At 43.8% G+C, this 15,953-nt stretch overlaps 2 non-coding genes across 2 annotated transcripts; one reads left to right on the top strand and one right to left on the bottom strand.

The window, feature by feature from the left end:
- Nucleotides 1-1,556: 1,556 nt before the first annotated feature.
- Nucleotides 1,557-1,646, top strand: TRNAY-GUA. The gene is given in 2 exon segments: nt 1,557-1,593; nt 1,611-1,646. It is a non-coding gene; the product is annotated as a tRNA-Tyr (tRNA).
- A 72-nt stretch (nt 1,647-1,718) lies between these two features.
- TRNAD-GUC lies at nt 1,719-1,790 on the bottom strand. Its single transcript has one exon. It is a non-coding gene; the product is annotated as a tRNA-Asp (tRNA).
- Between the last annotated feature and the right edge of the window lie 14,163 nt (nt 1,791-15,953).

The following is a 15,953-nucleotide window of genomic DNA, read 5'->3' as shown; positions in this document are numbered from 1 at the left end:
AAAACTGTTCATAATTGTGAATATAGAGTTCAAAAATTATGAATATAGAGTTCTATAATTATGAACATAAAATTCTGTAATTATGAATATAGAGTTCAATAATTGTGAATATGAAGTTAAAAAATTGTGAACACTATAATTATGAATATAGAGTTCAATAATTGTGAATATGAAGTTAAAAAATTATGAACATAGAGTTCAGTAATTATGAACATAAAATCGTGTCCATTGTCCACCTTGCAAGGTAGACACGATTTCACGGCATAACCATCCGTAACTCAGTAAGTGCAATTTTCCAATCATTAATAATTCTTTATAGAAATACTTCATTTTTGAATAATAATTTAACAACATTGCATCGCTGACAACTAAAGAAGTAAAGAACTAAAAATGTTAGTGCTAATTACAGAGAGCTTAATTCTATTACTTTGCTATAACCTGCAAAAAATGGGGTTATTTTCTCTAAGAAAAATTGTGTTTTGGGGTTTTAAGTTATAGGACAAACATTAGAAATGTCAATCTTAACCTGAAACTGATAAGTTAGTCTAATAAGACAGAAAATTTTTTAAGGTTAGTATCAAAATATTTTAGACCAATGAACTCAAAACTAATAAGTCTAATGACTTGAACGGGTTAGCCCTATAATCTTAATAACTTAAGATCTAGACTGTTCTTTATTTTACTGTTGTGGAACAAAATATACAAAGATTTTATATGTAAGCTCACATTTAGCATTTTTTTTATTAAATTTGTAAATAAAATTTTAATATATATATTAATAAATTTATTACAAAATAAAATATGTTTATGAAAATAAATAATAAAAAATAAAATCCTCATTATAATTATTATATTATAGTGTAAGTATATTAATTAATTACTTTTAGTAGAAATTTGGAAATGGAGATTTAGATTAATTGAATTTTGAATGATGTATAATTTTATATTTATTAGTGTAAATGTGCTAGTTTATTAAAATTAAAAGTTTAGAATGTCAATTTGAAAATGTTAAAAACTTTTAATTGAGCCCGCTTAATAATCTCAACAACCTAAGATATTAGGGTTAGGGACAAACATTTTAAACTCGACCAGAAAATCTATTAGGTTCAACCTGATAAGGCTAATGTGAAACTGAACAATAGTTATGCCATGGACTCGGGTCCACCTTGCAAGGTGGACCTGGATCAAAATACATAATCTATATACTGAATATTCACAATTGACTGAATATTCATAATTCAAATTGTGAACATTCAATGTGTAAATTATGAACATTCAGTATGTAAATTGTAAACATGCAGTAGGTAAATTGTAAACTAATACTCTAACCAACTTGACTAGAATTACCTTATATTTCTCAAATTTGAAAACAAACATTGAAGAATAGGAAACTAGAGAAAGAAAACGGGGAAAATGAAGGAAATAATATTGGAGTGATGTTCGATGTCAATGCATATTCTTAACTAGATATTTCTATTTTCTAACCATAATAATAATAGTATCTTAGTCCTGTTTAAATTGTATACATAAATATTATTTGGAATGCAACAATGTATCCGACCTTAGCTCAGTTGGTAGAGCGGAGGACTGTAGTTTGCGTTTGAACTGAAATCCTTAGGTCTCTGGTTCGAATCCGGAAGGTCGGATTATTTTGTTGGTTAATATTTCCGTTTATTCTAAAACACAAGAAAACCAAAAATTGTTGAAAACAAATAAAGCGCCGTTGCCGGGGATCGAACCCGGGTCACCCGCGTGACAGGCGGGAATACTTACCACTATACTACAACGACTTCAGTTGCTTGGCGTTTTACACAATAATATATGAATAAAAAAGGCCATCCATCAAACTGGGATGTACTAGACAATGATGGTGGGGATAGCAAGCAAAATAGCGTCAAATACATCAATTATATACCGCCTGAATCTTGATCCAAAATTTATATAGCTATAATTAACATATTATGTATCTCCATTTAACAAATTATGTACCTATAAATAAATAAATTAAAAGCACATAATATGTTAACGACATATATGTGCATGCAATTAACATTTTATCTTTCTATGTTAACATATTATGTATTTATAGTTAATCTATTATTTATATGTAGTTATCATATTATCTACCTTCAATGTTAACTGCAAACATATCATGTGAATATAATTTTGAATTAGGATTTACAATACAAAGTGAACCTGATCGTATAATTTACCTCATAATGCCCTAGTTATATAATGGACCATAATGCATATAACATTATAAACCTGACTACTTGAGTCATCCTTATTTTTTTTAACTTAAATTTATTTATCTTTTTCTTTGACACTCATATTAATATATTTTGAGTCACATTCACAAATCATCATTACAAAGTCAACATTAAATATTCATAAAATCACTACCATAAAAAATTGCTATTATAAGTTCATAAAATCACTATTGTATGTTCATAAATTCTTTTAAATTTATCAAACAATTGTAAAAATAGTATATTTGACGGTAATAACGTTACCGGTAAACAATAATATAATAATGCTAAAAGAGGGTAACAATAGTTGTATTGCTTCTTCTCTCAGTATCGAAAGTACAATGTGTCCTCTACCAGATGAGGAGAGCCCTATTTATACTTAGAGTCCTAATGGTAACAACATGGGACATAAGTGGGAGCCTGGCCTTTAATTCTCTCTCATCAATGGGGGCTTCAATGCTGGCTTCAATGGTAGTAACAACGGCACCTGTTGGAATTCCTGACCGTTGGAGTTCTGCCCGTTGGGTTTCCATGTGATGCTGAGTCAATGCCCACATGCCGAGTCAATGCCCATTTGTGATCCGGGTCGGGTGCCAGCCCATTTATCCTGTCACCAGTCCCCCTACTCCTGAGTCAACGGATGTGTTTGAGTTGACTTGGGAGTAAAAGCTGAATCTGTTTTGATCTTGTGTAGAATTCTCTTGATTTAGGATATTTTATTTGATCCTGTGTAGAATTCTGCTTGATTTAGGATACTTGGTTTTGTTTTCCAAATCCCTAACTTGCCTACCAAATCCCTTATTTGTTCTTTCCCAATCTTTTCCTGCTTCACTTAACATTCTTATCTCAACCTCCTCTCCAATATAAACCCCTGTCTCTCTGAGCAGTTTGAGAGCACTTCTTCAACAACTTCTGCCACAGCTCTGTAAGTCTCCGCTGTTATTATTATTTTGTAATTTATTTTACAACGTATTTATGTATGTATTTTTTATTTTATTATATATATATATATATATATATATATATATATATATATATATATATATATATATATATATATATATATATATATATATATATATATATATATTTTATTTCGATCGGGGCCGAGGCGTGTGCCTCGGCCAAGTGGCCGAGGCGCGGCCTCGACCAGGGGCCGAGGCGTGCGCCCCGGTCATCCGTAACCGAGGTGACTTTAGTGTCTTTGGCTTCATAATGGATCTCACTCCCTTGATTGATGTTGAACTTGATTTTGATGAGGAATATGATGATTCCCCTCTGTTCGAAAATTTTCCCCCTCTTCCATTTGCTGCTGACTCGCCTACACCTAAGCCCCAAATGAAAAAGAAGAAAAAACGCAAGGCCTCCTATTCTGTTCTTGATAAGTCCCTTGTCTTGTCCATACAGCCTCAATTAGGGGAACGGGATTTGGATGATATTAGAGGCCTCCTTAGTCCTGACGTTCTGACTCTCCCTCCTGAACCTCGGGGTAATATCACCGACCCACCCACGGATAAGTATTTTGGGGTCCACCTTCTGTCGCTACAGGTTGGGCTGCGGTTTCCCCTCCATAGGTTTGTGGTAGATTTTATGAACCACTATGAGATAGTCCCCGGTCAGCTAGTTCCCAATGGTCACCAGGTAATGGCGGGCTTTCTTGCTATATGTAAGGACAAAGGGATAGAACCCACGCTAGATCTTTTCCAGGCTCTTTTCATAGTTGGTAGGGCTTCTCAGGAGGGTAAGGGATTCGTCCAGATTTCGAGCAGGCCACATTTCAAACTTTTTGAGGATCGTCCTACTTATAACAAGGATTGGAAACCCAAATATGTCTTTGTCACTCTTGTGAGTCGTCTGTTTCCCTTTCGTGTCACGTGGGGATCCCATTTACGTTGCCCTCCTACTCTTGACATGAGTCCCTCCCTCCGCCGAGATGTAGATGATTTACTGGGGGATGGTCTCTTATCGATCGTTGATTATACTACCGAGTGGAAGCTCGCGGGCTTAGGCTTCGTGAGGACTCATCCGGCTGTTTTTACGCCCACGGGTACTCTTTAGTTACCACTCAGTATTTTATTCGTCAACCACTAACTCTAACTTGTCTTCTTTTTATTGCAGGTACCATGTCTTCATCTTCGAGGACTAGCCGATACATGTCGCGACCGGATCCCCCCCTAAGAAGAGCAAGGTGGAGAAAGGAAAGAAGAGTCAAGGGCTACGGGGGTGATGCCACCTCCGCCGGCACGCACGCCAACTCCATCCAAGGACGTTGAGCGTACGCCTACCCCAAAAAAGGTCGCCCCGAAGGTGCGTGCGCCTATTCCAACCGAGGTTGACGAGGGGGTGACGCAGCCTCCATCGGCTCGGACGCCCACGGCCGTTACCTTTTCCCCTCAACCCCCCGAGGTGCGAGGAGATGCTTCTACTGAGTCCGGCTCGCGTGCTCGGACCAACTTGATTCGACTAGGAATGGACGTGCCACCCGGGGCGTCTTTAATAAATAAGAGTCTTGATGCGGTTGAGTACGCTGCCCGTATCGCTCCTCCTGCGGACTCGGAACACCTTGTAGCCATGGATGTCAACATGCTGCAAGAGCGTTATCTCAGGCACAGTTTTGAGGTTAGTGTTGTCATACTTAATGTTCCCTCTCTGCCCTGGCGTGTGTCTTACTTTGTTTACTTTCAGGCCCTGCTAGAGGGACAGATCATTCATGCCCAACGAGGGCGGGTGATGGACTCGCTCATTGAGGATGTTAAAATCAGGGACGCGGACAACAAGAGCCTCAAGGACCTGCTATCGATCCGGGAAGGGGCCTTGAGCAAGATGGAAGGCGAGCTCGGGGCGCTAAGGAAGGAACACCAAGCATTGTTGGCTCGGGCGGAGGCTATAAGCAAGATGGAGGGCGAGCTTGAGGCCCTAAGGAAGGAGCACGAAGCGGCTAAACTTGCCATTGTGAAGGAGCGGGAGGACCACGAGAGGACCCGTGCTGGCCATGCCGACGCCCTCGGCCGGGCTGTGGAGGTCTATAAGAGTTCCGCCGAGTTTAGGGAGGACGCGATGCACTTTATGTGCATTCCTGAGGTTGTCCAAGAGTTCCTCAAGACTAGGGCTGGCCAAGAGGCGGTCGAGGCTGAGGCACAGGTGGCTTTTAATATTGGGCGGTATACGAAGCAACAGGAGATCTTTTCAGTGCTGAAGGAGAAGGTTCCAAATTTTGACCCCGTGTCCCTTGGCTTGTCGGTGATAGAGAAGAATCCGGATCCTGATGCTGAGAATGAATCCACTGATGGCGTCACGGACGCTCGGGAGGATTCTCTGGTGGACGAGTTTTATGGCATCGATACTAGCAACGTCCCCAATGTTCCACTAGATCAGATTATGATTGAGGAGCTCTCGGATCATGAGTAGTTTGTAGTCTTTGAGATTTTCCCTTGCTCTCTAGTTATGTCGTTGAACAATTTGCTTCCTGTTTTTGAACAACTTGCTATTATTTTTAGAATATTCGAAATAAACTAGTTACTTCGGAATAAACATGTTGTTATATATATATATATATATATATATATATATATATATATATATATATATATATATATATATATATATATATATATATATATATATATATATATATATATATATATATATATATATATTTTATATTTTTTGTCTCGGCCTCGGCCCGTGGCCGAAACATGCGTCTCGGCCACATGCCTCGGCCACTTGGCCGAGGCATGCGCCTCGGCCACTTGGCCGAGGCATGCGCCTCGGCTGAGTGGCCGAGGCGTGGCCGATGCCTGTGGCCGAGGCGTGCGCCTCGGCCACCTCGGCCACTTGGTTTTTTTTTTTTTTTTTTTTTTTTTTGGTCTCGGCCTCGGTCCGTGGCCGAGGCATGCGTCTCGGCCACTTGGCCGAGGCATGCGGCTCGGCCACTTGGCCGAGGCATGCGCCTCGGCTGAGTGGCCGAGGCGTGGCCGATGCCTGTGGCCGAAGCGTGCGCCTCGGCCACCTCGGCCACTTGGGTTTTTTTTTTTTAAACGTGGGCGGACCACGAGCACGAGATATTACTTCAAAAATTTTTGTAAAAGATGATGACGAGCTTGTTTTATTAAGTAACATGGACGGACCATGAAAGTAAGATGTTATTTCCCAGGACTTTTAGTGTGTAAAGCGGACGGACCGCGATTGCCAAGCACTAATTCTAATGATTACTACTACAAGGTTTTTAAGGAAAGTATTTGATCAAATGTTCCGAGTTCCATACCCGATCGATCATTCTTCCCCCTGTAGTTCTTAACTTGTATGTCCCTGGACGAACGACTTCCTCCACGACGTAAGGCCCCTCCCACTTTTTTGCGAATTTTCCCCCTTCAAGGGGTTGGCTGGCTTCCCTTCTTCGCAGCACAAGGTCGCCGACTTGGAAGTAACGGGGTCGGACTTTTGCGTCGTGGTAGGACTTTAGTTGACGACCATAGTTCTCCATCTTGCAGAATGCCGCCTCTCTCTTTTCATCCAAGAAGTTTAGATCCACCCTTTGGTGGAGTTCATTTTGTTTTGACTCGAATTCCTCCACCCTTCTACTAGGTATGATTACTTCCACCGGGGCCCGAGCTTCAAATCCATAGGCGAGCGCGAACGGGGTTTCTCCGGTGGCCCTTCTTGGTGTCGTGCGATAGGCCCAGAGGATGCCATCGAGCTCCTCCACCCAGGCTCCGCCGGCTACTTCTAGCTTTTTCTTGAGGCCGTCGAGGATGGTTCTATTCGCATTCTCCACTTGCCCATTCGCCTGAGGATAAGATACCGCTACCCGGCTATGCTTAACGCCCCATCCTGCTAAGAATTCTGAAAATTCTCGTGCCTCGAACTGACGACCATTGTCTGTGATTACCTGGAGGGGGATACCGAAGCGATACAGGATGTTTTTCTCGACAAACCTCTTGCACCTTGCTGCAGTGATGCTCGCTAGGGGCTCGGCCTCCACCCATTTTGTGAAATAGTCAATGGGCACGATGATGTACTTTCTGCTTCCAGTCCCCGTGGGAAGGGCCCCTACCAGGTCAATTCCCCATCTTGAAAAAGGAATCGCGGTGCTTACCGGGGTGTAGTTCGTCGCAGGTCGACCCGGCAGTGCTTGGAATTCTTGGCACTTGGGACATCGCTTTGTATATTCGGCGCAATCCCTCAGCATTTTGGGCCAAAAATACCCTTGTAGCATGATGCGGCGCGCAATGGTGTACGCCCCTTGATGCGCGGAGCATACTCCCTCGTGGACTTCTTTTATCGCCAACTTCGCTTCATCTGGATATAGACACCTCAGTAACGTGCCGTTGTAGGAGCGTTTGTACAACTTATCGCCCGAGACAACGTAGCTAGGTGCCCGTAACTTCGTTACCTTGGCGTCTGCCTCGTCTTGTGGTAGGGTGCCATCTGCCTTGTATCGCTTGATATGATCAATCCAACATGGCTCCCTAGTCTACACAGGGAAGACCCACGAGACGTCAATACTTGAAGTCTCGAGGTCTTCTAGTCGAGCGATCTTCCTAATGTGGCTGGGGACTCCGGTACTTAGCTTTGAGAGCATGTCGGCGTCGGCGTTCTGCTCTCTCGGTACCTGGTGTATCTCATATCCCTCGAACTCGCGCAAGGTTCTCAACACCGTGTCTCTGTATTTCTGCATGCTTCCTTCGTTGGCTTCATACTCCCCGGATACCTGGCTGACAACCAGCTTGGAGTCGCATCGAATTCGGACCTTTTCAGCTCGTAGTCCCGCCGCCAATCGCAATCCATTGAGGAGGGCCTCGTACTCCGCCTCATTGTTAGACAACTTGAAGTGGAATCGGATGGCATAGTAGGCGCGGAATCCCTCCGGAGTGACGATCACCACGCCGCCGCCGCAGCCTTTGCTGTTGGAAGAGCTGTCTGTGGACAAAGTCCACCACCCTCCATCTTCAGTTTCTACTTGATCCGTTACTTCCCGAGCTGTGCACTCCACTATAAAGTCTGCAAGGGCTTGGCCTTTGATGGCGGGCCTCGGTTTAAAATCTATGTCAAACTGACTAAGGTGCATGGCCCACCGTGCCATCCTGGCGGAGCTGTTAGTGTTCCGTAGGAAGCTTCCCAATGGCTGATGTGAGAGTACGTGGATGGGGTGAGCTTGGAAGTAGTGAGCTAACCTTTTTGATGAAGTGACTATGGCAAATACTGTTTTCTCCATCACACTGTACCGGAGCTCCGCGTCGTGAAGGGCTTTGCTTACGTAGTAGATGGGACGCTGAGTCCCTCCTTCTTCTTTGACCAGCACGGAGCTGATCGCACCCTGTGATACGCCCAAGTACAGGATTAGGGTTTCACCTGCCTCTGGCTTTGCTAGCAGGGGCGGGGACAACAAGTATTTTTTCAACTCTTCGAAGGCCTTCTGACAGGCCGGCGTCCACTCGAACCCTTTGCTCTTTTTCAAGATTTGGAAGAAGGGGAGGGAACGTTCAGCCGATTTCGATAGAAAACGGCCTAAGGCCGCCAGACGCCCCTTGAGTCTCTGGACTTCCTTTATGGACCGCGGAGGCTCCATGTCAAGGATAGTCCTTACTTTTTCTGGATTCGGCTCAATGCCGTTCCTGGTGACCATGAAGCCCAAAAATTTGCCCCCATCAACGGCGAAGGTGCATTTTTTTGGGTTCAAGCGCAAATTAAATTTTTTCATAATGGAAAATACCTCGCTGAGATCCTCGGCATGGGAAGTGGCCTTGCGACTTTTGACGATCATGTCGTCCACGTACGCTTCCATGTTCCGTCCCAGTACTGACTTGAACAGCTTTGCCACCATGCGAGTGTATGTCGCCCCGGCGTTCTTCAATCCGAACGGCATGACCAAGTAGCAGAATATCCCTTCGGGAGTGGTGAAGGCGGTCTTCTCTGCGTCCTCCTCATGCATGGATATCTGATGGTACCCACGGAAGGCGTCCATGAAGCTCATGAGTTCACATCCTGCCGTCTCATCCACCAATTGATCTATATTGGGTAGTGGAAAACGGTCCATAAGGCATGCCCTATTGAGGTCCGTGTAGTCCACGCACATCCTCCATGTCGATCCTTTGGGAGCTAAGACTACGTTGCTCAGCCACTGTGGGTAGTAAATTTCCTTGATGTGCCCTACGTTGAGCAATGCGGTCACCTCCTTTTTCACGAACTCTCTTCGTTCTGCCGACATATACCTTTTTCGCTGATGCATTGGTTTTCTGCTGGGGTCGACCCCGAGCTTGTGGGTTATGATCCTTCGATCTATGCCCGGCATGTCCTCTGGCCCCCATGCGAACACCGTGTGAGAACGGCGAATTACGTCCACTATTTGGGCCCTTAGCTCTGGGCTTAAGCCTGTGCCGATCTTCACCACTCGGTCTGGTCTGGAGGGATCCAGAACTATATCTTCCGTCTCTGACACGGGCTCAGCGCGGGGCCAGGCCTCTTCTTCTTTGAAAATTTTCTCCGCGATCGTATGGACCTGTAAGTCCTTGCTGCCAATCTTCTTGCATGCCTTCACGTAGCAACTGCGGGCTGCCCGTCGGTCACCTCTGACGACTCCTATCCCATTCGGAGTAGGGAACTTCATGCACAAGTGTTCCATTGATATTATGGCCTTGAGGTCCTCTAGTGCTGGCCTCCCCAATATGATGTTGTGCGCACAAGTGAGCCTTACCACGATGAACTCCATGTCCATCTTGCGAATGTTGGGGCTCGTGCCTATCTCCACGGGCAGGGTCACCGACCCTTCTGTTTCCACGGAATCCCCAGTAAACCCAGACAATGGAGTTCGTACCTCTTTGAGCTGGCCTCTAGGTAGCCCCAACTTGGTGAAGGCGTCGTAGTACATCACGTTAACCGAGCTTCCCGTGTCGACCAAGATGCGATGTACGATCACATCGTTAATGTCCATCTTAATCACTAGTGCGTCGCACTAGGACCGGGGGCCCGGGAGAGGGCACCCAAAGAAGCGGACCGGCCGGACGGCACCCAAAGAAGCGGACCGGGCGACGCACTAGTGATTAAGATGGACATTAACGATGTGATCGTACATCGCATCTTGGTCGACACGGGAAGCTCGGTTAACGTGATGTACTACGACGCCTTCACCAAGTTGGGGCTACCTAGAGGCCAGCTCAAAGAGGTACGAACTCCATTGTCTGGGTTTACTGGGGATTCCGTGGAAACAGAAGGGTCGGTGACCCTGCCCGTGGAGATAGGCACGAGCCCCAACATTCGCAAGATGGACATGGAGTTCATCGTGGTAAGGCTCACTTGTGCGCACAACATCATATTGGGGAGGCCAGCACTAGAGGACCTCAAGGCCATAATATCAATGGAACACTTGTGCATGAAGTTCCCTACTCCGAATGGGATAGGAGTCGTCAGAGGTGACCGACGGGCAGCCCGCAGTTGCTACGTGAAGGCATGCAAGAAGATTGGCAGCAAGGACTTACAGGTCCATACGATCGCGGAGAAAATTTTCAAAGAAGAAGAGGCCTGGCCCCGCGCTGAGCCCGTGTCAGAGACGGAAGATATAGTTCTGGATCCCTCCAGACCAGACCGAGTGGTGAAGATCGGCACAGGCTTAAGCCCAGAGCTAAGGGCCCAAATAGTGGACGTAATTCGCCGTTCTCACACGGTGTTCGCATGGGGGCCAGAGGACATGCCGGGCATAGATCGAAGGATCATAACCCACAAGCTCGGGGTCGACCCCAGCAGAAAACCAATGCATCAGCGAAAAAGGTATATGTCGGCAGAACGAAGAGAGTTCGTGAAAAAGGAGGTGACCGCATTGCTCAACGTAGGGCACATCAAGGAAATTTACTACCCACAGTGGCTGAGCAACGTAGTCTTAGCTCCCAAAGGATCGACATGGAGGATGTGCGTGGACTACACAGACCTCAATAGGGCATGCCCTATGGACCGTTTTCCACTACCCAATATAGATCAATTGGTGGATGAGACGGCAGGATGTGAACTCATAATAACCAATTGGTGGATGAGACGTTCTTCTCAATGAAAGCACCAATGACGGTAATAACGTTACCGGTAAACAATAATATAATAATGCTAAAAGAGGGTAACAATAGTTGTATTGCTTCTTCTCTCAGTATCGAAAGTACAGTGTGTCCTCTACCAGATGAGGAGAGCCCTATTTATACTTAGAGTCCTAACGGTAACAACATGGGACATAAGTGGGAGCCTGGCCTTTAATTCTCTCTCATCAATGGGGGCTTCAATGCTGGCTTCAATGGTAGTAACAACGGCACCTGTTGGAATTCCTGACCGTTGGAGTTCTGCCCGTTGGGTTCCCATGTGATGCTGAGTCAATGCCCACATGCCGAGTCAATGCCCATTTGTGATCCGGGTCGGGTGCCAGCCCATTTATCCTGTCAATATTGAAAAAACATATGAATATATATATATATATATATATATATATATATATATATATATATATATATATATATGTGTGTGTGTGTGTGTGTGTGTGTGTGTGTGTGTGTGTGTGTGTGTGTGTGTGTGTGTGTGTGTGTGTGTGTGTGTGTGTGTGTGTGTGTGTGTGTGTGTGTCGTTTTAAAGATCTTAACTTGATATGTTTACCATATATATTTTTATATATTGATCTTATTTATAAAAAAAAATTAATATATTTAAGTGAATTTGATAAATTTGTGCCATTTGTATGAACCTAAAATATTATGTTTATGAACAGTTTACAGTATTATTTTTAGGAAAAATAACTATTTTAGTCACTCAATTATACTAGAATAATCAGCAATGTAACTCAATCCCTTAATTATATATGTGATCCTAGTCTCTCATCTCATATAACTGTTAAAACTAAAAATGATGGAAGAGTTAATATGAAATTCATCAGTTTCCTCCTAAACCACACATCAAATAAGTGGAAAACATATTTTAAGTCAAAAGCATCAGACAATAACTTTGTTTTCTTTGTAAATTCATTTAAGAAAAAACCACTTTTTTAGGCGCTCAATTGTTTTGTAACCATCAATTTAGTCCCAAATTTTCAATCTGAACGAATTGACTGAATCACCAAAACAATGATTTTTCCTTCATTTATTTACTTTTTAACAAACAAAAGTACTCCTATAGCTAAATGTTTTTAAAATAATTAAGGTAAGTTAAGAAAATACTAGTAATAAAGTGAAAAATGCAATACTTTATAAGTCAAGCAAATTTTGATTTCTTTCAACCAAAGGTGTAGGGGTGTGCAAACTTCAATAGAAAATCGATTAACCGACCAAATCGAAGAACTTCGATTAACAATTTTTTTAACCAATATAATTTAGTTTAGTTAATGGTTAGAGATTTTACATAGTGCATATTATGATTAATTTGGTTCGAAATTATCAGTTAATTGAAGGGAATCAAAATTTGATTGACTTAAAAAATTAAAAGTACTGCATTTTTTTTTTTCATTTTATTACTAGTATTTTATTAACTTCTCTTAATTATTTTGAAAACATTTAGCTATATGATTATTTTTATTCTTTAATGAATATTTAAATGAATTTACTGAGAAAACAAAAATAGAGTCATATGTTTTTTGCTTAAAATATATTTTTCACTTATTTGATATGTGTTTTATAAGAAAATTGATGAATTTATATATTTACCCTTGTATCAGCTGTTAATTTTAACACTATTTGAAATGAGAGATTAAATGATTAGGGACTAAATAATGAGATGACATGTATAATTTTTTTTTAAAAAACAAAGGTAAATTTCATTAATGATTCAAAAGGTCCACAATACACGCAGGTGGGATAACAGTCCACACCTCTGAGCCAGTCCTAGAACCGGTTGCCCGAGCTAGCGTGTGGGCCACACGATTCGCTGATCTCCTGACATGGGACACACTCGCGGTCCCAATATCATTAGCAATCGGCGCACATTGCTTCACCACTAATCCTACATATGAATAATCAGAACTAGAAGAATTAAAAGCGTTACAAAAGCATAAACAATCAGTTTCGATAACGATGTTTTGAGATCCTTGATCCTAAAGCCATGCCAACGCCTCTTTAACCGCAAGGGTCTCAGCCAACAACGATTCACAAATGCCTTCTAATCGACCGCTTTTTGCTGCCATGAAGCGTCCCTCATGGTCACGAATTACAGCCCAAAAACCCGCACCGTCCTCAAACGTAGCGGCATCAACATTACATTTAATACTGTGCCTAGGCGGTGGAGTCCAGCGTGCAACCTGACCTGTGCGAACAGCTTGGATTGTTGGTTTCTCGAACGCCTCCTTCCAGCTGGTCAACAGAGAGGCCATATGCAGCCGAGCCTTCGTTACATAAGGGGGTTTGTTATTCCACACAACATCATTGTGAACAGCCCATATAGCCCAGAAAATCGCCGCCAATCTGACCGCATCTTCAACTGTTGAGGCCCCGATCGTAAAGTTCATAAATCCGAGAAAGTTCCTTTGCTGAAGAAAATCTTGTAGCTCCCAGAGTTCCTTCGCAAAAGAACATTCGCAGAAGATGTGTGCTTGAGATTCCGTCGCAGATCCACAAACTGGACACCCCCCTCCGATCCAGACTCGTTTCTGTTTCAAGTTTTCCCGTACCGGCAGAACCTCTCGGGCACATCTCCACAGGAAGTTCTTCACCTTTGGGGGAATTGGTAATGCCCAAAGAGTCCTCCAAGCTTGGAAGTCAGTCATTGCTGCAGAATGGACATCAGCAGACATCAGTAATTTGTAGCCATGTTTCACAGTGTACTGCCCCTTTATGTCCCCCACCCAACGCCATGAATCTCTAAATAACGTATTCACCGGAGTTGTAAGAATTCTGTGGACATCCGCCTCGTGGAAAATGTCTTGTAAAATCTCCTTGTCCCACTTACCCTGCTCGTCGAGTAACCCACACACTTTGGCGTCACAGAGGTAATCTGCTTGTGGAGTGACTAACAGATGGTTTGTGTTTTCTGCTAGCCAGTTCTAACCCCAGATTTTGGTATCTTGTCCGTCCCCAATGCGACGAGCCACACCCTGTTGTAGAACTCGAATTCCAGCTATAATGCTTCGCCAAATGTAGCTAGGATTTCCCCCTACCTGTGCCTCCAGGGAACCCGTCTTCGGGTAATACTTGGCTTTCATTAATCAGGCAACCAATGAATCAGGATTAACCAGTAACCTCCAGCCTTGTTTAGCCAAGAGCGCTAGATTGAATTCATGTAACTTTTTAAAACCCATGCCTCCAGTCGACTTTGGCCTGCATAACCTATCCCAACTTAGCCAGTGAATCCCACGGCTTCCCGAGCCTCCGCCACCCCACCAATACCGGTTGAACAATTTCTCCAGAGTATCACATACCCGCAACGGCAATAAAAATATCGACATGGTGAAAATCGGAAGGGCTTGCGCTATGCTTTTAAGCAGAATCTCTTTACCTGCCCGGGACAAAAACCTGTGTTGCCGCGACCCTATCCTCGTCCGGATGTTATTCTCAATGTATCAAAACGTAGCGGTCTTATTTCTTCCGAGGACCGAGGGGAGGCCCAGATACCGCCCCAGATCCCTTGCTTCTTGGACACCTATCTGATTCGCCACCATTGCCCTCACTTGAGCCGTGGTGTTACGGCTGTACACTGCATTAGACTTATCATAGTTGATAAGTTGTCCCGAAGCCTTGCTGTACAAGTCTAAGCACTCTTTAACTTTAAGTGCTTCCTGTTGAGTAGCCCTGAAAAAGAGTAAACTGTCGTCAGCAAAAAATAGGTGCGTGATGGCCGGTGCTCCCCGGGCCACCCTCACACCGTGAATATCCCCCCGGGCTTCCGCCTGCTGCAAAAGGATGGATAATCCCTCAGCACAGATGATGAAGAGGTAGGGCGATAAGGGGTCCCCCTGACGAATACCCCGGGTCGGACACACATTCCCCAAAGCCTCGCCGTTAACCAATATAGAGTAATTAACGGATGAAACACACAACATTATCAAGTCCACCCAATCCCCCTCAAAACCCATTGCCCTCAACATACCTTCTAAGAAAGCCCACTCCATTCGGTCATACGCTTTAGCTATGTCTAGCTTTAGCGCTGCCCACCCCAACAACCCCCCGGACTTCCTCCGTAGGTAATGTCCTACCTCTCCAGCCACAATAATATTATCAGTTAAAAGCCGGTCAGGAACAAACGCACTTTGCGATTGTGACACAACATGATCCAGGACACCCTTTAATCTATTAGCGATCATTTTGGCCATCACTTTGTAGACTACGTTACAAAGTGCTATTTGCCGCAGATCCGACACTTTTTCAGGGATAGCTTTTTTTGGAATTAGAACAATATTTGAATCGTTCAATCCCGGCGGAAAGCACCAGTTCTCCATGCAGTTAATGATAAAAACAGTAGGTCAGATGACATGTATAATTAGTTAGCTATTCTAGATTAAAATTATTATGACTAGTATTAGGATTCTTGTATTTGAGTCATACTATGACCATTATTATAGTCTTCCTATGATTCCTCTACCATTCCATTTTCCCCAACCCTAAGAGCCCCCCCCCCCCCCCCCCCCCCCACTCCGACCCGACCGAGCATGTGGAAGGATGTAAATCATGGTAACTCAACTGAACATGAACCACAGAGGCTAGACCGGTGCTCACTGCGCACAAGGAACCCCCCTCACTCTACCGCTGGTGAGAC

The sequence above is a fragment of the Ipomoea nil genome, unplaced genomic scaffold (genome assembly GCF_001879475.1).
Source record: "Ipomoea nil cultivar Tokyo-kokei standard unplaced genomic scaffold, Asagao_1.1 scaffold1447, whole genome shotgun sequence".
Classification (NCBI taxonomy): Eukaryota; Viridiplantae; Streptophyta; class Magnoliopsida; order Solanales; family Convolvulaceae; genus Ipomoea; species Ipomoea nil.
The sequence above is the reverse complement of the archived record's forward strand: the minus strand, read 5'-3'. Positions and strand labels throughout refer to the sequence as shown.